The sequence below is a fragment of the Fukomys damarensis genome, unplaced genomic scaffold (genome assembly GCF_012274545.1).
Source record: "Fukomys damarensis isolate Sample0158 unplaced genomic scaffold, DMR_v1.0_HiC HiC_scaffold_35, whole genome shotgun sequence".
NCBI classification, from domain to species: Eukaryota; Metazoa; Chordata; class Mammalia; order Rodentia; family Bathyergidae; genus Fukomys; species Fukomys damarensis.
Genome location: NW_022900947.1, coordinates 48,848,662 through 48,873,210, shown reverse-complemented (window position 1 = coordinate 48,873,210; position 24,549 = coordinate 48,848,662).

Below are 24,549 nucleotides of genomic sequence, written 5' to 3'. Positions count from 1 at the left end.
AATAAAATACATTTTACTCAATTGCAGGTAACTCTTATTTAGATTTGACCTTTGATGACATTGGGTGAAAGAAAACAAGAGGTAAAACAAGTTAAAATTAATGTATTTATTTTGTTATATAATAGCAATTTTACAAGTGAAATGTACCAGTTAAATGAAAGTTAAGCTAATAAATCACTCAAAACAAGCAATAGTGAAAATTACCTCTTGATTCAACTAATTTTATAGTAGCTATAGAACAAAGACAAATTATAATTTCAGTTATTTTATTAATATGTGAAGGGAAAGTGTGACCCATTTCAGGTAACATATTAGTGAAAATAAAACAAAAGCATAGCGTGATACTTATCCTTTTAGCTATCATATTTTTTTCATTTGTAGTGAAATTATTGACCTTATTTTCTAATTGTTTACTTTTTCTTCTTTGTTTAGAAAATAAATAGAATTTTATGTAACATATCAGTAACTTGGAAAACAAAAATATATAGAGTATCATTTGGAGATTTCAACTTTTGTTACTTGCTTTCTTGAATCATTGCATAGAGATTTAGAAAAACTATTTGTACAATTTGCTTTTGATTTGATTTACAAATGAAATTGTTGAGATTTGATAGTTTTTATTATTATGATTAAAATACTAGAAAAATATGAGGTGTAAGATATTAAAATGCATGCTGTGAAACAGAGATTCACTTCTGGGAGACAAAACTGCCATGAACTTGTCATAATGGTGGTAAGTATATTATTATAATAATATAATTATCTTAAATATTTGGCAGGAATGTATTCACTTCCTACTATGAACCATGCAATGTGGAGGATATAATACATTGTAGGGAAGTTGTGTTCTATCAGTGAACAATAAAACTAAAGAAATAATTGTAATACTAATTATGAAACATTCTGGCAGGCTAGTCTCAGTGTGTTTTGGATGTAAACTGTAGACTTAAGTCTGTATGTGAGTCTTTAGAGATCTATGGTAAAGAGGCATCATCTAAACTGTGACAAAAATAACATGCAGAACTGCATCATAACACAACTAATGACATTAATTAAAAAAACCCTGCATACTTATCTTTTTCTTTGCTACTGAACTGCACTTAAGATAAAGAAAACCCACATTTACACAGACTAAAAAAATATTGTAAATTTAGTCATCTACCTCTATCACCAGCCAAATTAAAATGGAATTACCAATCTTTCCCTTCTTTAAGGCAAATTAGTTTTCTGTTGTTTTTCTTCTATACCTAATATCATCTTATAAATGTTCAGCTCTAACAGTAACATGCTAGATATCCAGTGCCTTGTTGTTGGAGTTAGGATTCCTTGTTCTTTCCCGGACCTCTTGTTAACTCATTTCCTCATTGGTAAATATTGAGAAAGTGTAAAATGCATTCATTATCATATTTACTTGGATATTACTGTGCAAGTGGTTGCCATCATCAAATACACAAAATATGTTTTAGTGAGTCTTACATTCTCATTTATTTTTAATTTATCTATATAAGTGAAGATATTAAATTGAAAGGGTGGCAGTAAATTAAAATTTTAAACACCATTTCAATTTAAGTCTTTTTGGCAAATGGGTTTTGGGTAGGGAAAAATTAGTATGGCTGTTACATCAAAGAATATTTTTGTTCCATTGCTTGAAGAGAAAAATATTTAAACAGTGTTTAGATAAAGAAACATAATAGCACATTCTTACAAAAGTTATTTGATTACCAGCATGGCTTCTCTTTGTTGTTCAATTTAATTAAGTCAATATTGACAAATTCACAACCTCATAGGGATATCATGGTGATATACTGTATTGATTGGATTCTTTTGATAAAATGTGTTTGCCTTTTAAAAGAAACAAATTTAATAAAGAATGAGAGATTACTATGATTAGTATAAGCCTTACTGTGCATCCGATATTATTTGATATATATCCTAGTTTAAAAAATCAGAATGCCAGAAAGAACATTAAAATTATAGAAAATGTCACTGCCATTGCTCATACCTAAGTAAAAATTGCATTGCACAGAATTCAAAAGGCAAAAAAGACTTTAATCAAGGCTGTTTAAATAAGAGAAAAGACCACAATTCAGACCGGTACTGCAGGACATTAGAATATATGGCACATAGTTTTCCTGAATTTGCAGATCTTATTTTATGTGATCAGTCATTCTGCGTTTGCTGACTCCACACTTCGTTGTTGACTTCATCATATTTTATCTCCAAAAATCTCATACAGCAATGCAATCCTCAAGGTTTATATGTAAGGAACCTCAAAGTGTAATCTGGTTGCAGTGGTTAGAGGTGGAGTCTTGGAGAAGTGATTAGAGTACATGACTGAATCCTGGTGACCTGGGAGAGAGGCCACACAGCCTGAGATGCATATGCTCCCACCATGATGAGATACAGCTCAGGAGGCTCCTGCATAGCCTGGTGTATTTTATCTGGATCTATCTGGACCTCATACTTCCAGAACTATGAGTCAAACTAACCCCTATTATCTAATATAATTAGCATACCTCATATATTTCACTACAAAAATGAAAAAAGTCACCAACAAAGCTACTACCTTCTTGCACAAATTGGGAGATGGGGACAGTGTCTCCCCTGAGACACATTTTAAAGGGAAGTTTCCAGGCTCTCAGAGAGGCATTCTTGAGGTATGAAATTGGGTAAAGATTTCCAAGAGATTTACACTGAAAGGGGCAGACAATAATTTTTAAATTGCATGTTTTCTAAAGTAAAAATGTTCACAAATGTGTCTGGATGCAAACTGTCTAAAGGTTAGTGAAGCTCAGATAAATTTTAAGTTCTTCTAGGCCACTTTTTATTTGCAGGTAATATAACTTAGGTATTTAAATCATTTACTGGATGACCCAACTTAACTGAATGAATGCTAATTTAATGGGGAAAAAGAGAGGCAGCCTCTCTAATTTGTCTTATTGCCTTGGGAACAACTCTTCTCATTTGTGATATAAAGGATATAATTAGCACAGGACTGGTTTGTATCAGTGAGAAAAGTACATTTGTGTTAATGGCAATACTTTTTGTCACAATCATAGCAAAGGCTCATAAGTAATTAAAAACAACTATTCTTACTTTGAGAATTAATTCCTTGTTTGTTTGTTTGTTTTGTTTGAGATAGGGTCTCACTATGTGGTTGACACTGAACTGGAACTCACTATGTAGCCCGGGTTGCTCTCAAACTCAGAGCAATCCTCCTGCCTCAGCCTCCTGAGTGCTGTGATTACAGGAATGTGCCACTGCACCCGCGGGGAATTAATTCTTCCTCCTGGTCACCTTTCCCTTCCTCTGATCCTCCCCAAATTTTCTTTTCCTTTTCCTTTTCTAGCCTTCCCTTTCCTTTTTTCCTCTACCTTCTCTTCCTTTCTCTTGTCCTCTTCTGCTCCCTAACCTTCTCCCCCTTCCCCTCTTCCTCATTTTCTTCCTCCTTCCTCTTTTCAGAAAGGCTTGTTAACAGGGTTTGAGAGAACGGAAAGGCTAGTTGTGGATATTCCAGTATTCTGTGACATAAGCCTCTCACCATTAACTCAGCTTCCTCTCATAATGAGAAGAAAATGATTTGCCTAAAATAAGGTCAAATATTCCCTGAAAATATTTCACAGGCTTCAAAGGCTATGTTTATGCATGTAAAGTCTTTTAAAGGTAATGATCTATCCATATTTTCAAATATGAGAATTACCCCATTTGTGTTTAGTAGATCTAAAGAAGATAGTCAATAGAATTTAGTTTCCAGGTAAAGTGGCTTTGAATGAGAGTAGAAAACTGAAACGCTCTTTGTGGGGAGAATTGAAATAATCTAGTTTCTTTAAGAGTAGTTTATGATATTTTGATTATCAAGTTTGCTTCTGAAATAAAATTCAAATAGCTAAATTAGGCTTGAATAATGCTTCATGCAGGGTCTCATTTAATTAACAATTTTACATTGAGATTTACCGTAAGTTCACATGCAATTGTGAGAAATAATACTATTTTTCCCTTACTCAGCATCCATAATAACAATACCTTATGAAAACATACAGTATCACCACCTGGCACTAACATTCATATGCACAGATACAGAATATTCCCAGCACTATAAGTACATCTCGTTTTGCTCTGTAAGCCACAGTCTTTTCCCCATACACACTATCCCCTCAACTTCTGACAGTCATGAATGCGTCATTCGTATCTACATTTTTGTAATTTCAAATATTAGACAATTGGAATCCTATGGCATTTGATCTTTTGGCATCAGATTTCCACTCAGTATTGTTCTCTTGAATTGTATAGTACACATTCAGACTTGCAGGCCCTGGAGATATTTGGAAAAAAAAAAAACATATTCGGTAGTAAAAATGAGCTTTTGAAAAGTAGTAAGTAAAAGGATCTCAAAAGATGTACCAAAGTAAAAGCGTGTTCCATCCCATGTACTAGTGTTTGAGAAAACATCTTAGTAATCTGGAGGTTAAGGAGGCTCCCTCACTAGATACCAGCTAAACAAATTCCTTAGCCATGTTAGAGTTCCTTAGTGCCTGAAAGGGTAAAAAGAAAAGAAGGCAAAAGGGAAAACATTACAAAGGTAAAAGTAAACCACTAACAGCAAAAACAGCCAAATGTCCCTGATCTCCTATCAAAGATGCTGACTAGTTACTTACTCAGTAAATATTTTTGCTCATGAGGTTTTCACAGGATATATCAGCAGAATGAGCCAGCTGCTTCCACCGAAGTTATCTATTTTAAAACTCCTACAGAGTGTAAGTGTGCATTCATTTTGGAAGTAGTGTTTGGTAAGGAGTTTCTATTTCTCAACCTCTAGGAACTGCCTAAATATCTTCCCATTCTCATGCTTGATTTCAAATGTTCATGACAATTCAAAGGATATAATATTTTAAAACTAATGATTCTACAGATATATATGAATAAGAATTAATTTCTATTGTTTACAACTAAATAGCACTAATATATTAAAATATATATGGAGGAGACTTACTTTGTCATCACATTACTCAAACTGCCTGGAATTTAAGATCTTCCAGCCTTAGCTTTAGCCTCCCAGTGTTGAAACTACAGGTGTATGTACCAACATATCTGGTACTTATGTAACTTAGGGGAAAATTAATGCAGGGCCAGGGATTTAGCTCAGCGGTTCCACTGCCTGCTTTGCAAGCACAAGGTCCTGAGTTCAGACCCTGGTAACAAAATGAAACAAAACAAAAATCAATGAAAATGAATGCTTTCCAGATGTATAAAAATAAAATATTTTGCATACTACATGTCAAAAATGAAGGAGAAAAATATAAAGTAATGTTCACGTTTTTCTGGATAATTTACTCACTCAGATCAAGAATATGAAATTCAGGAATAAAGAAAATATATTGATACAATATGTAATAATGTAACTACTTTTAAAATGTGATAACAATAGATAGCAACAATTGGCAATCATTGACAGTTATAGTGTTTCAGATCTTTATATTGATTCAATTTCACAAAAGCTATTTGCTGTAACAATGATTTTTTTCTCCTTTTATTACACAGGGAAATTGAGATGCTAAAATTTCAATCAAAATACATAAAATTATACTGCAATAATCTGTAGAGCAGGTATAAATAACCAGTTTGATTTCAAGGTCAGTAATCTACATCCAGTTATGACATACTAAGATTTTGGTACCTATTTTATACTAATCAGATTTGTTTCATGAGTCCAAAACTCAATAAATATTTAATTTGTCAACATATAAATGATGATTGAAAAAAGGAAGAAAGATTATAGTTAAGATTTTTAGATATAGAGTATGACTGAATTGAAATAGTTGTAAATATTGCTCCCTTTTAACCCAGTTTGAAGGCATAGGTTGAACACTATATTCTACACTTGATAGTTGCAGAATAAATAACTTTTAAGAATAAATTTCCCTTCAAATATACTATAAAATCAAACATATACTGTACATAGCTATTTAACTATAGCACATAAAACATATAGCAAGAAGCTAAGCATGGAGGCACACGCCTGTAATCCCTGCACTTGGGAGGCTGAGGCAGGAGGTTTGCTGTGAGTTTGAGACCAGCCTGGGCTACATAGTGAGCTCCAGGTAAGTCGCAACTATATAGTGAGACCCTGTCTCAAAAAAACAAACAAACAAACAAACAAACAAAAATATATATAGTGAGAAAATATAATAAACTTTTTAGACACAGTTAAATTCTTGTCATTTAAAGAATGTTATATAGTTGGGAGTCAATAATATACAACTATTGACATTTTATTTTTTCAAAATTACATTTTCATTAGTTTTGTGTTCTGGAATCCAGAAGAAGGCATTTACCAAATCAATTGCTGCATGTCAACTACCAGGAAATGTATGAATCTAGTCCAGCAGCTGCAATAGAAGTTATCACTTGATTTGCTTTGTGGTAATTATTGTCATTCTCCAAGATCCATTTGTCTACTTCACAGGCAAAGTGGGAGAATTAAGTAGAAATGTGGCAGGGACCACTGCCCTTGCACCCTTCAAGTCCTTGATAGAGGTACTAACTTCTGCAATCCCTCCAGGAATTTTTGCTTTACTACTTTACCAGGAAAAGTCAATTCTAACTGCTTTCATTTGGCCTTTCCAACATTAATGGCCCTCACACTACAGGTTAAGGAACCAACTGATTCTTCCAAGTACTAAGAAGAGCTATCCCAGTTATGCATTCTGGAAGAGGAGAAATGATTAGAGGATGAATTCAAGGGCTTGGAGATAAAATGAAGGGAAAAATTCCAATCTTGAACTTGGTGATGGTACCAAAGTATGTATCAGTCAGTGTTTACTAGAGCAAGAGATATAACACAAAATATATAAATATATAAGAATTTTCAAGATTTTTGAGCTAAATCCCTGGCCCTATAAATACTATTTTGATGTAATTTTATTGATAAGGACGCGGAAGTTTAGAAATTTATTTGATTTACCAAAGGACACATAGTTTGTACAAGGCTGGCTCAGATTCACAGGCAAGGAATTTGTTTACAGAACATAGTGAATGAAAAACCTAAAATCATAACAGATAGAGCCTGCCGAAAAGAAATCCAGGAAGCTCAGGAACTAGTTTTTGCTGGTAAATAAATTGAATGAGGTAAACTAATATGAATTTCTAAATTTCAAAATAACTACACTACTGAGAATGTTATGATAGCTTCTTGCAACAAATTACTTTTACAAAGTACTTGAACAATAATATTAAGCAGAAGATTTGGTTGTCAGCTGTGCAGTATGGAACCATTTTTCTAAATCAATCAAAGCTTTTTTTCTGTAAGTGTTCCTGGGTTTTGATAATGAGTACCAATAAAAATCAAACCAAATTTCCAAGTGAGTACATTGTGGTTTTCATAGCCTATTCTTTTTTTTTTTTTTTTTTTTTTTTTTTTTTTTTTTTTTTTTTTTAGTTTTAATTGAGGTTATCGGCACATTTTAAGTATACAGCACAGTTACATTCATCATTGGGATCTTGTACTTTTACGTGATAGGTCTTGGTTCCCATTTTTCCCCCTTGTCCCTGCCCTCCCTTCACCCTCTCCTCCCCTCCCCATTTACAAATACTTTATTGCCATTTTTTCATTTTCCCCTATTTTTTCTTTCCCTTATTACCTTCCCACTTTCCCTACACCTTTAGCCCTTTTCTTCCTATTTCACACTGTTAATTATCTCATTAGGATCTTAATTACTATTATAGTTTTTCTCACCAGAGAAACTATTTGGTTTTTACACATGTGTGACTTATTTCACTTAGGAGTATATCCTCAAATAGTATCCATTTTCCTGTGAATGAATCTAATTTCTCATTCTTTATGGCTGAGTAGTATTCCATTTTATAGAAAAACCACATCTTCTCTACCCAGTTTCCAACTGATGGGAAATTGGGCTGTTTCCAAGTTTTAGCTATTACAAATTGTGTCACTATAAACATAGGTGTGCATATATATCTCTGTTCCACATCACTGGTCATTTGAGAGATGCAGATGAAAACAACACTGAGATTCCACCTCACCCCACAAAGAATGGCTTCTATGAAGAAATCACACAATAATAAATGTTGGTGGCATTGTGGGGAGAAAGGAACCCTTCTTCATTGTTGGTGGGAGTGCAGACTGGTGCAACCACAATGGAAATCTATATGGAGATACCTCAAAGAGCTGGGTCTAGAGGTTCCATTTGACCCAGGCATTCCTCTGCTGGGTATCTTTCCAAAAGAATTAGAATCATACCACATCGTATTCATTTTTAAAGTTAAAAATTACTTGAAAGAAAAGCATAGACCATAAAGGAAATATAAATCTATACAATTTAGAAGATTAATTTTAGATAATTTAATGAAATTTAGTATTAAAGTTTCTGAAGTTATCACTTAATTTTTTAAATAAATTATACAAACCAAAGAAAATTATTGGCAGTTCAAAAGCTATTAATAACCTTTGCCACTTTGCAACACGAATAATAATTTATATCCTGTATTTCAGGGTTGCAATTAATTTCCATCAAAGCATGTTTTATAAGTTTTGAAAGAGTGTACTATACAATTAGGACAAAATGATCTGCATTTATTGAAACAGTATTCATGAAAAATTTCACTTATCATGGTTTGATTATTTACAGTATATATGTAACTTTTACTAACAATTATTATCCAACTAATTGTGTGTTACTAGTGATTGAAACCAGTGCTCTCCCACAACGTTACATCCTGAGTCCCTATTTTTGTAATTTTTTTCATATTGAGAGAGAGGCTCTCACTGAAGTAATCTGGCAGAATACCTCCAGGACCACAGGGAACCACCAGAACAAATTTTTCAAATCCAAGACTACAACAACGCTGAGAGACCAGAGGCCCCAGCGGACAGAAAGCAATCCCAGAGTGAGGCCAGTTCAGCATCTCATCTGTTGAAAATACCAGAAAGTAAGAGCAAAAGGACAAATAAAAAAATGATCATTCAAGGGACATTCATTGGGTACGAGCATGCAACAAACTACAAACGTTCTGATGTTAATCTTGAATGTGATTATCCCAATGAGATAAAGGAGCAGCGAAGTCTGATTTAACTAACTTGAACAAATTAGCAGATGTTTCTATCTTGAGTTGGCTGGCACGTTCGTTCCTTCTGCCCTACGACCCCGAGAAGAACACTCTTTGTGATAGGTATGTGCCCTTCCCATCTGTAGCCATCTGCCACAGAGTTCAGAGAAAGCAGCTTGAGGAATTAAAGGACAGCTGCGCAGTAAGCAGTGCTCCCACAAGGTAACCTTCCTAAACCTCTGCAAACTTCTATTCTGTCTGCTTAGGCTATTCCAGAGCAACTGATTGTTTTTTGTTACAACTGTGTACTATTGAAACAGACACCAAGTGATATGAGTAGAAAACAAATATTTGCAAGTAGTATATATAGAAATGCAATATTTCATTTTATGTATGCTACAATCTAAAATATACCAGCTTAACTTAAACATTAAAAAAAACCCACAAAATCTCTGTCTCTATGTAAGACCCTTGAGTAGTATTCATTTCTATAAGAAAACATCTTTTTTACCTATGTTTTAAAAAAAAAAAAAAGCACTCATGCAATAAATACAACTCTTGGGTTTTTTTTTTTTTTAAACAGGGATAGAACTTGGGACCTTGAACTTGCAAGGCAGGTGGTGGAACCACTGGGCTAATTCTCCAACCCTACTTGGATTCTCTATAATTCTGTAAGCTGGGAGAATAATTTTACGATTCCATAAAGAAGAATAATTTTCACATGAATTCCTTATAAATTTAATAAACCAGAATTAAATTTATACAACCAAGATGAGTTAATTGGAAATGGATTTAACTTATTATCTAAATTATCTAAACAGAAATATATGACAACAGTTTTAAAGATGCTGAAGACATCTCAGTGTGTTGTGAAAGCAATTGACAACTATGTAATTATAACAAAATGATTTTGCACATCCTATTTACTAAATTATTCACACTCTCACACCTAGGTATAAGGAAAATTCATAAAACCAGTGGAGTCACTGATTGTTTAAGCCCATGACGAGCCACTGTCATTCTGCCTGGAGCAGATAGAAGAATCGAATGGGGTAAGAGGCAGAAATTGGGATCTTTCAATTGATTAACAGTAGCATTCATCTCCACTGAACTCCTTCAAGAATGAAATATTGCTTTTGATTTATTATGTGTATTGGTAGAGAAAGTCTAGGGGCTTCTATTTGGCTCTTCTGAATGGTCTAATATAAATAAACTAATGTTAGAAATGATCTATGGCAACTGTATCTCAAGTATTTCCAAGAAGAGTTAAAGTACACAATTATCAAAATAAGTATTTGCTGACCTCACTAAAAAGTCCATTTGTTATCAGACACTCTGGGAACATTCCCTAAGCAAGTAATATTGTCCCTTAACTTCTATCACAAACATATTGAGAAAAATAAGTGTTTTGGATAAAAGCTTTAAAAGTGTATGTATTATAATAAAGAAATCTACCTGTAAAATGTTTTTACTAAATATGTCATAAAGTTAATATAGCAAAGAAGGGTGAAAATCGTAATTTGAACGATAGGATAAATTATTTACATTTTGTAAGTAAAGAAGTTAAAAAGAGATGTCATCTCAAAATATTCCAATTTATAATTTTTATTATATTACAGTGAAATAAAGAACTGTAACTTCAGCCTGCATTTCCCTACATGTAGGAAAGGAACACATAAAAATTCTTTTGGAGTGCATGTTTTTCAAAGACCAACACTGGAAAATAGCCTTGATTTCCAGAAACTTGTAATTGAGGCACAGAGAATTTGAACAATTAAACTCTGAAGTAGCCCTTTTTTTTCTTTAGCTTCTATACCTGTGTTCCTTGAATGTACTTTCTTGTTCAAGAGATCCATTTGTCCTGCAATTCTGTCCTTTTTTTTTTTTTTCACCCTCCACATATAGTATCATGCTTTGGTCATTTATTCAAATTTTAATCTTCTATGAAGTTCTATGAAGATATCACTTGTAAAAATAACAAAACTGCTTTTCTTTACTATTACTGGTTAGCTCTTGTATTTATTTGGTTTTAGATCCAGCCAAAAAGCCCACAAAAGAACAAAAGTGTTAGAAGGGATCTCTCTTTCTTGCTCTCTATTTCTCTTTCTTACATAAACAGTAATTCAAAAATATCTAATATAATTAAAGAATTATTGTAACATGTTGATATCTAATTGTTCATCAGTCTGGGTTAAATGGCAATAGTTAACAGATTCATGAGAATAAGTAAAAATATTTTTAAATTATCCAATATAATTAAAATAGGTATCAGGTATAGGGAATGTTTCTACTGGATATGCAAAAATGTCTATGAAAATGAAACTGATGTTGATAATTCTATCATTCAGATTACACTGCTATATCTTGGAATGATAGTTACCTTTAGTCTGTGTGTTGTCTATATACACACAATCACTTTCAATCTCACCCTGAAAGGAAATTTTAATTCAGGTTTATAAAGGAATAATTTAGCTATGGAAATAACTACTCCAACATTCATTGGAAATTCAAAACATAATAGGCACTTTACATATATAACGCCATATGATCCTTCCAATGTTCTTATAATTGGATATTATAAGTAGTACACATTCTGCAGAAAAGAAACTACAAAGTCAAAAATTGCCAAATTATACACTCGTAAATTAATATGTAAACACAGTAAATGACTCTTACCCTCATGCTGATCTCCAGTCACAATAAATAAATAAAATAACAGAGGAATTCTTTATTCTAGGACTACCCACCCGCAATAGGTCAGTGGTAAAAAAAGGATAATTAATTTCATAAAATATTAATGAATTCTTATAACTTTCAAGTTTATCAGAGTCAGAGAAACATCCTAGTTAACTGTTATTCTCATTTTACTTAGAGAAGATGGCAGCTGTAGGTAAAAGATAAAGTATTCATTTGAACTCCACCCATTTCTACCTAGTTCTAGCTAACATGTGACCAGGACAAGGAAAAGGATGCAATAAGTAAAGAAAAATAAATCTCAGTTACCTTGTCATCCTTAATACATATCGTATATGAATTTATCATGTCCAAATAAGTGCATACTTGCTTTACATTCAGTTAATAAATAAACAAAAAATAATATGAGTAAATCTTTTAAAAATAATTAAATAGCCAGGCATGGTGGCACAAGCCTATAATCCTAGCACTTGGAAGGCTGAGGCAGGAGGATCACTGTGAGTTCAAGACCATTCTGGGCTACATGGTGATTTCCAGAGCAGTCTCAACTACATAGTGAGAACCTGTCTTTAAAAAAAAAAAAAAAAGATAGAATAGAAATTCTAAAATGAGATTTTCTGATATGTTTTTGAGTGCAATTGCTTCAGTCAATTAGAAATTAACACATAGCCTATTATGTACATCTAATAAAGCTCACCTATACTTAGGGCATTTTAGACAAAAGTGTGGCAGCTCTTTAGAATTATTACTGGATTAAAATTTGTAAAAGTTCACAAAAGGAGCACTAAATGACAGGGAAATTGTATCTGTTCAAGGACTTAGAGTTCAAAAGCAATGCAGATAATGCTAAAAGGAATGATGCCTTAGGGAAGAAAAGAATTCTAATAAAAATGGAAATAATGACCTACTGCATTCCTGGGCTTCCACAGGCTGCTGATCATCCTGCCAGTGTGTGCATCACCACTCTGTCATGTATTCCTGTAGGGTAGGTTGGGGGAGGGCATTTTTACAGCAGACTGAAACTCCTGATGCTGAGAAAGTTACAGCATATTTGTAATCCTCCTTTCTCATTTGTAAAAGATGCTGGCATTTATCCAAGGGGCAAGCATGCAAGAAATGCTCTGTAAGATAGTTTCTTGCTCTTATAAAATTTTATGTAACTTCCCAGTATGTAAAACAGCACATGAAATTAAAATCTTAACTTTATTTAAAATAAAGAAAAATGTGGCAAAAACATTTATATTTACTGTGGATTACTGATGGTGGCTTTATGTATACTCTCTTGAAAATTAATATGAGTAGTGAATTGAATCAAGAGGGAAGAACACTTAAAATTATTTTTAGAAAACTACATAGCAATAATGAAGAATTTCTGTTTTTCAGAAATAAAATTATGTAAGTGCACTCATTTGTGTGTTCTAAAGGAACAAAATAAATGTATGTGTTTATAGAATGGGCCCTCCTCTCTCATTTTGCCAACCTATATGTCAGTCATCCATAAATACAGCAGTTCTTGCTCAAAGTGAAATATAACAGTCACCAATCACAGTAACAGCTTAAAATTGCAAATATTACCTTTTTTTCAGTTTTGATTTGGAATTGATTTATATGAATATAGAGATTTGGGTTGCCACCTATTCATAACTTTGTTTTTATTGGAATGTGGGTGCAATACATATTACATACAAGACTACAGCATGAGGTGTTGGTACATGCATGTATCAATTCTCAATTCTTTCCGCTTCCCCATCTCCTCTTCTTTCCATTTCTCCTCTGGTCCGCACCCACTTCCCATCTCCACAATATCTCCCAGTTGCCAGCCATTCTTATACTGTCACAAAATATTTCGTTGTTATAATTATAATTTTTAAAATACTTTGACTAAACTTTCAGTTTTTCACATATTTGCCTGACTCTCGTCTGATCTTGTTTCAGCTGGTTTGTTGGTGGCATAGTCTTAGGAATTTAGGAGAGGTAAGAACCTTCACATTTCCTTCCTTCCTGATAAGTGTAAAAGTCAAGATTATTTACATATTGTTGTGGTTTGTGTCTAGATGTACCCTCAAAGCCTCATGCGGTTGAGGGGGGACTTTCATTTTTCAGAGGGAGTTGACTCTGGAATATGTGGTGCTGGGGTTAGTTAAGTGCTGTAATTACTAAATCAATACATGTGAATCATTAGTTTGGCACCGCCCTAATCTTTGTAGTCTGAATAAAATAAAAGGGGCAGAAAGGTGCTGTTAAAATATCTCATTAACTTTACTGCCTTGTGTGTCCCATGTTGTTTCTCCTCTGCCTGGCTTCTTTGCCATCCCAGCCTCAGAACCAGCTGATTATGGACTGAAATCTCTATGAACAATAAGCCAAATAAATCCCTCTTCTCTAATTTTGGGTGTTAGGTATTTTGTCTCAGAAGTGAGAGAATAGTAACTAACACACCTGTCGAACTTAAAAAATCTGCATGGAATATGTTCCCTTGAGAAATACACTGTAAGTTCATGGAATTTGGAAAGGTTGTAGAATGGTAATTGGAGAGGTAAATGGAGGGGAAGTCAAGGGAAGAAGAGAAAAATTACAGACACACATATGTAAATATTTATACATGCATATATCTGTCGCGAGCCACAACGTCAGAATCCTGCCAGCAGGTCCCAAACCCGAGGGAAGAACAACAGGAGAGCAGTTTCACGAACTTAGTTCCAGGCTCATGCTCTCTTCATAGCCAGGCCCTGTTTATTTTTCAGGGTGAGGTATATATAGGCTAAAACTGAAACCAAAAGTGTAAACAGGATGTAGCTGACTGCAAAGGTCACAAGGTTCTACAAAACAAGCTTTATGGGTTACATTTGCTAGGCAACAGGTCAGACCACCAGTTGAACTAGCCCATTGCTATGGGCGACAGCACGTCCGTGCCGGCGAGGTGACTCAAAGTTCAATCATGGCTGTGCCTATGTCAAGGCTCACCTTTATAGGCTCACCATATATATCTGCATATAATAAATATATACATGCAATATCAATGGCTTTGCAAATTTGAATCTATTACTCTTTGGCAAATCTATCCTTCAAATAAAGTTAAGTTAGGATAGAAATTTTAATTTTGAGCTTGAATTTTACTTCTAAAAGTTTAATGGCTATCGCCAAACAGCCCCTTTCTGTAAATAAAAATTTTAAAGAGAATAATATCAATAATTATTGTTTTGGAAAACATATAGGTGTTATTTGAAATATGTTAGGTCAACTTTTGTTTATATTTTCTTCTTTTGTAGTAGATATTGAAGCAGGGAGTTCTGCATGTTCGGCAAGTTCCCTGCCACTGAGCTACATGTCCAGCTTCAAATTGTGTATATATTTTTGATTAATTTTTTTTTTTCTGAACCATACATGGTAGTGCAGGCCTGTAATAACAGCGCAGAGGAGGCGGAGGCAGGAGAATGGCAGTTTTAAAGCCAGTCTGAATCCTTTGCAAAAGAAACACTTTTTGATTATCATATGATTCCTTATCGATTTCAATTTGAATGAAATATTCTTTTAAAACAGATCCTTTAAGAGGATCTAAAGTGTTTATTTATATAGTACTAAAGTTAAAAGGCTGAAAAGAAATGTCTTCAAAAGTCAACGTGGAAAATATATGTGTGTATGTGAAAATGATGAAAATTGAAAGTGGAAAAACATACTGAATGTACAAGGCAGCCAATATAAGAAGTGACTTCTGACTGCAAATTTAGCTTCCTGAACAAAATAATACAGACTGTAAATAGGATGAGAGTTTCAGGACAAAATCTAAAAAGAGGTGTGCAGAAAAAGTTATATACTATATGGCCATACTGCATTGGAAAATTACAGAATCACAATTAATTCATATTAATATGAATATAATTACATATATAAAATATATTAATATGAATTATTCAACTTTCAAATACTCGCTAAAATACCCGCTGCTACTGAATACAATAGGAGGCATAACAACTAATCTCTTCAACTTTCCTTCCAAGTTATTCAATTTTTTAAAATTTTATCTGTGAATTTCCTACTAGCCACAATTAATCAATTGTTAATAGCCTAGAATAAATACTCCCAGATCATTGTCTATATTGATATAAAAGTAATCATGATCTATTGAGATATGAATCAATATTTGACATTTAAGAAAATGATCAAATTTATACTAATCTTTGTATGCCATTTTTTGTATTGAAAAGACAAACTACCTATCATACTTGCTTAGGATCTATGTGATATATGATTTGTCTTGGCTTGAACAATGAGCACAATCTGGGGTGAGTGCAGAGAGGTGCCTGTGGTGTGGGAAGAGCATCTGAAAAACTCATGGCACTAAAGCATGGCAGATAACATCATGATAGATTAATTTCAAGACTGTAGTTCCTGGAAATAATCCACACATACAAAGAGAGAGAGCAATTCTTTCTTTTACTCATTTATTTTCTATTTTCTCTCTCTTTTTTAATTTGTTTCATTGGTTATTTGTTGGGCTTGCATCTTTTCCTCTTTTTCTTTTTTTAAAAGTTGTTCTCAGTTTTTTCTCTCCTTTTCTCTTTTCCTCTTTCAATTTTTATTTTCCAGTTCTTTTTATCCTTTTTTTTTTCATTTCTTTTATTTTGCTCTCTTGTTTTTTCTTCTTTGTATTTTTATTTTTTGTCTTCCCTGGGACTGTTTTCTAACACTATCAATTTCCTTTTACTCTTCAAAAACCCACAATATCACTCTATATATCCTTGAACTCATGCACCATTGATTTTTTTTTAAATATGACATTTTTTTCTTAATTCACCATACACACTCTACCTTTATTAATATTACTGTTAAACTTTGTGAATCTCCAAACAACTAGTTAAATTTGTGCTACTACTATTGAATACCATTCTAATTTAGTGTATGTAAAGTTGTCTTATTTAGTAGATAATTGCTGCAGTTCAACAGTAGGCCACTATTTTATTGTCTCATCATTCAATAGTAGGTTTATAATTTTATATCTCTTTTCTATGTATGTGTGGTACACTATAAGTCCTTATAATTTATTGATATACAGTTTTCCTTTGATGATATAATTGATACTTATTTTATTACCATAGTGAAGGAAGACACAATTGTTGCTATTAATTTTTTTCTTGAGATGTCAGTATCTGGATTACCTAGGCCTCTTCAACAATAGTGCAGCACATTCCTGAAGAACTGAGTACTGGGCTAAATATGCTACAACATCTCTTTCCAAGTAAATGGAGGTGAGTGGATCCTGAGATGAAATCAGATCAACAGTTAGCCACGGCCAGAGGAAACATCTGAAAAGTTGATACTAACTAAAGAGATTGCCATACTAGAAACAAAGCTTTCCACTCTAATCAAACTGCAAGCCTCAAGACACACACTCAAACACACACACACACACACACACACACACAACAACAAAACAATAGGAACATGAGAGGTTGAGACAACAAGATGCTTTAAAAAAATCCCAACTTCCCCAAAGCTAATCCATAGGGAATCAAAGGGGAGGAAAACAAAAGCCATAGACCCAAAGTATTTGAAATTATATCAGAGAAATTAGCCAAATAGATCAATAAGACATTTGAGAAGTACACAGAATATATAAGTAAATAGAAAATTGCCCAAATAAACAAAATGATCAGCTAGTCAAGTCTACATAGCTACTAATAAAAAGCTAGCAGAGATAAAAAAAAAATGATATACAACATGAATGATCAGAACAGAAAAAAACAGATTCCATAAAATGGTTTCATGTAGAATATTTAGGAGATAAAAATTATATCAAAATTATCAACAGAAGAAGTAGCTGAGGTGAAGACAAATAGATGTAGAACAGAGGTTCTGTTGTCTGTGATTCATTAATGAGAGGTACTTAATGCAAAAAGAGGACATGAAATGGATTGAACAGCTCTCAGATGATTCAAAAAGACTGATCTCATTAATTTTAATTAGTGAAAAATCAGAAGATAGTACAAATGCCATAAAAGTTTACTAAAATGATAACAGAAATCATTTCAGATGAGAAAAGAACTTAACATATAGATAAGTGAGGTATGTACAACTCCAAATAGCTATGACCAAGGCAAAAAAAGAAAAAAATAATAACTCTTTATGACATAGTGTGGTCAAAATCGCAGAAGTTCAATTTAAAAACAGAATCATAAAGATGGTTAGAAAAAAGAGCATTGAGCCACATGGAAAAGTAAACCATTAAAATTACAGCAGATTTCTCAACACAAATATTAAAGGCTGGGAGACCTTGAAATGAATTGTTTAAAGCCCTAAAAGAAAATGATTTGCAAATTAAATTATACACTCTGCAAAACTATTCTTCAAAATTCATGGAAAAAAGATATTTTCATGACAAAGAGAAACTAAAGAAATTCATGACCAGCCAACCAGCACTCCAACAAATTCACAAAGATATCCCAGAAAGAAATAATAATGCTAATAATGACAAAAGGCATAATAGAAGGAATAAACCAGGTGGAGTGAGCATTTAATTAGAAGGGAATTGGTAAGAGGAAAATAATGGAATGATAGAAATAATTTAATACCTACCAATGTTAACACCTATCAAAGTTAACATCCTTAATGCCTAAATCAAAACACAAAACTGGCAAAATGAACCAACAAACCAAATATAACTCCACACCATTTATAAGAAACACATTTAAACCAAAAAGAAACTCATAGACTAAAAATCAAAGGATAAAAAACAATATTCCTTGCAAGAGGAATCCCCTCAAAAGAGCAGTTGTAGTTGTCCTATACTTAGACTGTGTGGACTTCTAGACAAAACTTATTAAAAGAGTCAAAGAATGTCACTATATATGAAGGAAATAATCCAACAGGATAAATGTAACAATTATTAACATATATGAACTGAGCACCTAATTTCATAAAATAGTACTTTGGGACATAAAAAAATAATAGATAAAGATGAACATGATTTTAACAAGGTACCTAAGCACTTCACTATCACAAATAGATAGGTCAACTAGACAAAAGCTCCACAAAGAAATATCAGAGTTGAACAGAACCCTTCAACAAATGGGATTACATGATATCTGCGGAATTGTCCACACAACAAAATAATACACAGTCCTTTCAGCAGTATACATGAGTTTCTCTAAAATAGATTACTCACTAACCCATAAAAGATGAATAAGTAAATGTAAAAGAATCATATTATCAAATCATAGTGCGGTAAAACTACAAGTCAGTGGCAAACATGGGGAAATTAAAAAATATGCTCTTGAATGATCAATGGTATAAATTTGATAGTCACTAGAATCAAATAATAATTCCAGTGCATATCAGCACAAATGGGACACAATGAAAGGAGGCCCATGAGGAAAGTATGTAACATTGAAAATTCAGATTGAGAAAACAGCACAATCCCAAATAAATAACAATAATACAACTCAAATTCTTTGAAAAAGTAGAATGATTCAAATTGAAAGCTAGCATGAATAATACAATTAAAATGATCAGAGCAGTAATTAATTAAATTAACACTAAAAAAGAATATAAGTGAACCAATGACTTGAAAAATAAGTTCTTTAAAAGAATAAACAAAGATAAACCTCTAGTTGACAAGATGAAAAAGGAATGAAAAGATCCCTATACATTCAGTGGGAAATGAAAAAGGCAAAATCACAACAGATTCTGCTGGAAATCAATTAGAGAAGTTGTACCCCCACCCAAAAAGTAGAGAATTAAAAAAAAAATGGATAGAATCATAGATACATATGAACTTCCAGAGTTGAACCAAGAAGATACAAAAATATAGAATAATGTAATATCAGTCAATGAAGTTGAAGCAGTGATGAAAAAAATACCAAGAAAAACCTGGTCCTGATGGATTAAATGTTGATTTCTAAAAGACCTTCAGACCTTTCTAAAAGGTCTACTCCTGAACCACTTCAGTAACATTAAAAAGGAAGCAGTACTCCCAAAATCAGTCCTGGAAGCAAGCATTATCCTTGAAAAAGGGCAAACTATAAAAGAGAACTGGAATTTAGGTGCAAAAATCCTCAATTGGACTGGCAGTGGAGCCACTGCCTGGCCTGCCTTGAAAATGCAAGGTCCTAAATTTGATCACTGGTACCAAAAACAAACAAACAAACAAACAAATAATAAAAGATTAAAAACAAAAAACTGGCAAATACTATGCAACAGATCATCAAAAAGATCATACATCATAACTGAATAAGATTCATTCCAGAGGATTCCTGTATTATCCAGTATATGGAAACCAATAAATTTAATGCACTACATAAGCAAAAGAAAGGTAAAAGCCACATATTAATCTCAATAGATGAGAAAAAGCACTTCACAAAATCCACCATTCACTCATGATGAAATCCCTGAAGAAAATAGGCATAGAAGAAAATTATCCCAATTGGATAAAAGCCATCTATGAGAAACAAATTGGAAATGGGATAAAATCTTTTCTTCTAAAATCAGGAACAAGATGAGGATGTATGCTATCACCATTTCTGATCAATGTAGTTCTTGAAGTACTAGACAAGAAAGAAAAAGCCAAGAAAAAGAAGTAAAAACGATACATATAGGAAAGAAAGAATAAATTATGATCATTTGTATATGACATGACCCTCTACAGAAAACACCCAAAACTTCACTAGAAAACTCCTAGAATTAATTTAATAATGCAGCATGATACAAAGTCATTCCTCAAAAATCAAAAGTATTCCTGCATACAAATAATAAACTCACTGACAAAAATACAATATTTTATAATACCATCAATAAAAATTAAATGCTTAGTAATTGACCAAAATAAGGAATTAAAAGACCTCTACAATAAAAATAAAGAATAGTATTCTAAAAAATCAGTGAAGAAGATAGTACCAAATAGAAAGATATCCCTGTTATTGGATAGGCAGAACCAATATAGTCAAACTGACTACCTTCCAAATCTGTAATACATATTTAAGACAATCCCAATCAAAATACCAAAATCTTCCTCAGACAAAACAATCCTAAAATTTATACAGAATAGGAAGTGACCTAGAATAGCAAAAGCAATCTTGGACAACAAGAGAAAGGCAGAAATCATCATAATCTTGAGCTGCAAATTATACTACAAAGCAATGGTGATAAAAAAGCATTGTATTGACAAAGAAAGCAGAATTCTGGATGGATGAAACAGAATAGAAGATAAAGAAATAACTCTAGGCACACTCACCCACCTTGTCTTTTAAAAAGTGGCCACATACTTTCATTGAAACAAACAACCTCCTCAAAAAATGATGCTGAGAAAACTGGCTATCTACATGCCAGAGATTGAACTTAGACCTGTATCTTTTAACAATAGAATAAATTAAATAAAAATGTAGCAAATAATTAAATATTAAAACAGGAACAATCTGTTGGAAGACAAAAATAGTTAAAACTCTTGAAGACATAGGCTTAGGCTAGGACCTCCTGAATAGAAATAGAATTGACCAAGAAATAATACTAGGCATCAGTAATAGGATCTGTACTGGTTTATATCTAGATTTCCCAACAAAGCTTCATATGCTTAAAGGTGGGAACTTTAGGAGATGGCTGAATCCAGGATATGTGAAACCATGATTGAAGCTGTATGATAAATAAAGTGGTTTAGCTTCTCCTTGGTGTAATTAAGAGAAGGCTGAAACTGGGTGTGGGAAGTACTAATCAATAGGCTTGTGCCCTGAATAAAGTTTAAAGTAAGTCTTTGTTAATGGTGCTTACTGCTTTCTGCCTACCATGCCATGGGCTGTTTCTACTCTGCTATAATGCTCTGCCATGCTATCCTACCTTGAAGCCAGACTTTGGTCTGAAATTTTGACTAATTGTTAATAAAATAATCCTTTCCTCTTTTAACTTTGCGTGTGGGCTATTTTTTCTCATCAATGATAATTAACTAAAATGGGATAATTTCAAATTAAAAAGTTTCTGCACAGCAAAAGAAACAACCAACAGATTGAAGAGACAACCTAGAAAATGGAAAAAGTTTTGATGGGCTACTCCTCAAGCAAACTATTGATATCTGAAATACACAATGGAGTAAAACATTAAATGCTCTAAAGTAAAAAACACAATAAAAAATGGGCACATGAGTAGCTACTTCACAGAAGAAGTACAAATGGCCAATAAATATACAAAGAAATGTTCAACATTTACAAATTTAAAAAAAAAAAACTAAAATTCTATCTTAACCCAGTGAAAATGTCCATCATAAAGAAATCAAATAATAAAAATTATGGTGAGGTTGAAGGGAGACATAAGGAACATTTCTTTGTTTTTGGTGGAAACATAAACTAGTACAATCAATATGCAAAACAGTCAGGAGATTTCTATAAAATGCACATATAGAAATTCCATCTGTCCCAACTATTCACCTTCTAGTTATCTTCCCAAAAGAGTAAAAAAAAAAAAAAAAAAAAAGTTTTATTACTGTGATGTATGCATACCCATGCTTATAGCAGCACAAATCATAACAGCTAAATATTCAGAGCAGCCAAAATGATCATCAATCATCTTATCAAACAATGATCTTATCTCCAGATATCTCCAGATGAATTGATAATATAATAATCAAGATCCCAGAAACAGAACAGTAGAACAAAATTCTACTAGCAGTTAGAGAAGAGAAACAAATCACATACAAAGGAAATCTCATCAGAATCACAACAGACCTTTCAACACAAACCTTCAAGTCCAGGAGTGCCTGGAGTGAAGTATTTCAAGCCTGAAAAGAAAACAACCCCCAACCTAGACTGTTTTATCCTGCAAAAACTGTCTTTTAAAATCAATGGGGAAATTTGGTACTTCCATGACAAAGAACACCTAGGAAACTTCATGAATATCAAAACAGCACTCCATACAATTCTAAACAATATCCTAGGAAAAGATAATGAGGGTCACAAATCCATGAGGATCAGCAGAGCAAAGTCATCAGGCAAGGCAAGAAATTAAAGAGAAAGGGGGAAATAAAAAATAAAAAAATAAACAATAATGGTAAAATACCATGACAAGGATGAATCAATACATATAAATTATAACCATCAAAGTTAATGGCCTCAACTCACCAATCAAAAGAAAAAGACTGGCAGAATGGATTATAAAGCAAAGTCCAACAATCTGTTGTATACAAGAGACAAACCTAATTAAAAAAGAAATTCATAGACTAAGAGTAAAAGGTTGAAAAACAACTTTCAATGCAATGGGAACCCAGAAAAACGAGTAGCAATACAGTTTGGAATAATAATCCTTATCCCTTAGGCCCATAACAACAATCTTTCAAAATACATGAAGCAAAAGTTATAAAACTTCAAATTCTGTAAACTTGTAATTATAGTTGGAGTCTTTTCTAAATAAAACAAAAGACTATAAATAAGCACACAGTAATGTGCTCAAATATAAGTGTTACTATGAGTTACTGGAGAAAAGCAATAAATTGCACAGTTAGAAAAATGCTGACCATACTAAGTGTTCATATATAGAAATACTTGAATTCTCACATACTGCTATGGGAAATGTAAAGTGGTAGAATCACTTTAGAAAACAGTTTCACAATACATTAGAAATTTAAATATGAAAGTTTCCATTTATCTGTACATTAATTTCTGCTACCCACACACCTACCAAATAGAGGTGTAAATGCCCATCTGTGTATACAGAAATTTGTAAACCAGTATTTATGGTTGCTTTACATGTAAAGATTCTGAAAGCAATCAAATGTCCATCAACAGGTGAATAAAAAAAATTATAAGATGTTCATACAATAAAATACCACTTAGCAATGAAAGGAATAAATTATTGATATCTTCAACAAAATGTATTTGTGCAAAATAACTGTATTAAATGAAATAAATAAGATACTTAAAAGTTTCTTTTGTTAATATAATTTGAAAGAGATTACATGAATCTTTATTGAAAAAGCAGGTTACTTTTTATTGTTGGTCAGTGGGATGAACAGGTCAGAGGAGTTACACTGTGAACAGTGGACTCTTTTGCAAATGGTGTATGTGTGTATATGTGCACTATCTTTAATGTGATTGTAGGGAAAGCATATGACAAAATTTATCAAACTGTGTACTTTAGATAAGTACAATTTATTGTATATTCTTATTTTATTTTAATTATATAAAAGATGTCAACTATCTCCAATTTCAATTTGAATAAAATATTTAATTCTTTACTTTTGCTTGTGGCAAAAATAAAGAAAAATATGTGTGAATAACCATCAATAGGAAAGTATTTGAAAATTTTGGGGTCATTCTTTGTTTTCTTATGCTTGCAGTAGATAATGTTTACAATTACTCTGTGGAGTTGGTAAATGTACATAAATAAAAGTAATGCCAGTTTTCATGCCCTTCCCTCCTCCTTATCTCCACTTCCCCCATCTCTTCATCCCCTTCTCAAATGAGAAACATCTATCTCCTTATGTTGTATTAAACATTATTAATTTGCTCTTTATATATTATTTGGGCTTCTCTTAATGCAGACACTGTGATAGCAAAGATTCTGTATCTGCTTGAGTTCAATTAATATTTTATTTTCTAAGTGCATCAATTTTCTTATAAATGATTCATTTCCATGTCCAACAAAGAAAAAAATGAAATCCATAAAACAGACCATATATCCAGATTAAAAACTCCATTGAAAGTATCCACATTAGCTAAGCATGCTGGCACACGCCTATAACCCCAACACTCAGGAGGTTGAGGCAGGAGGATCACTGTGAGTTTGAGAGCAGCCTGGGCTACATTGTGAGTTCCAGGTGAG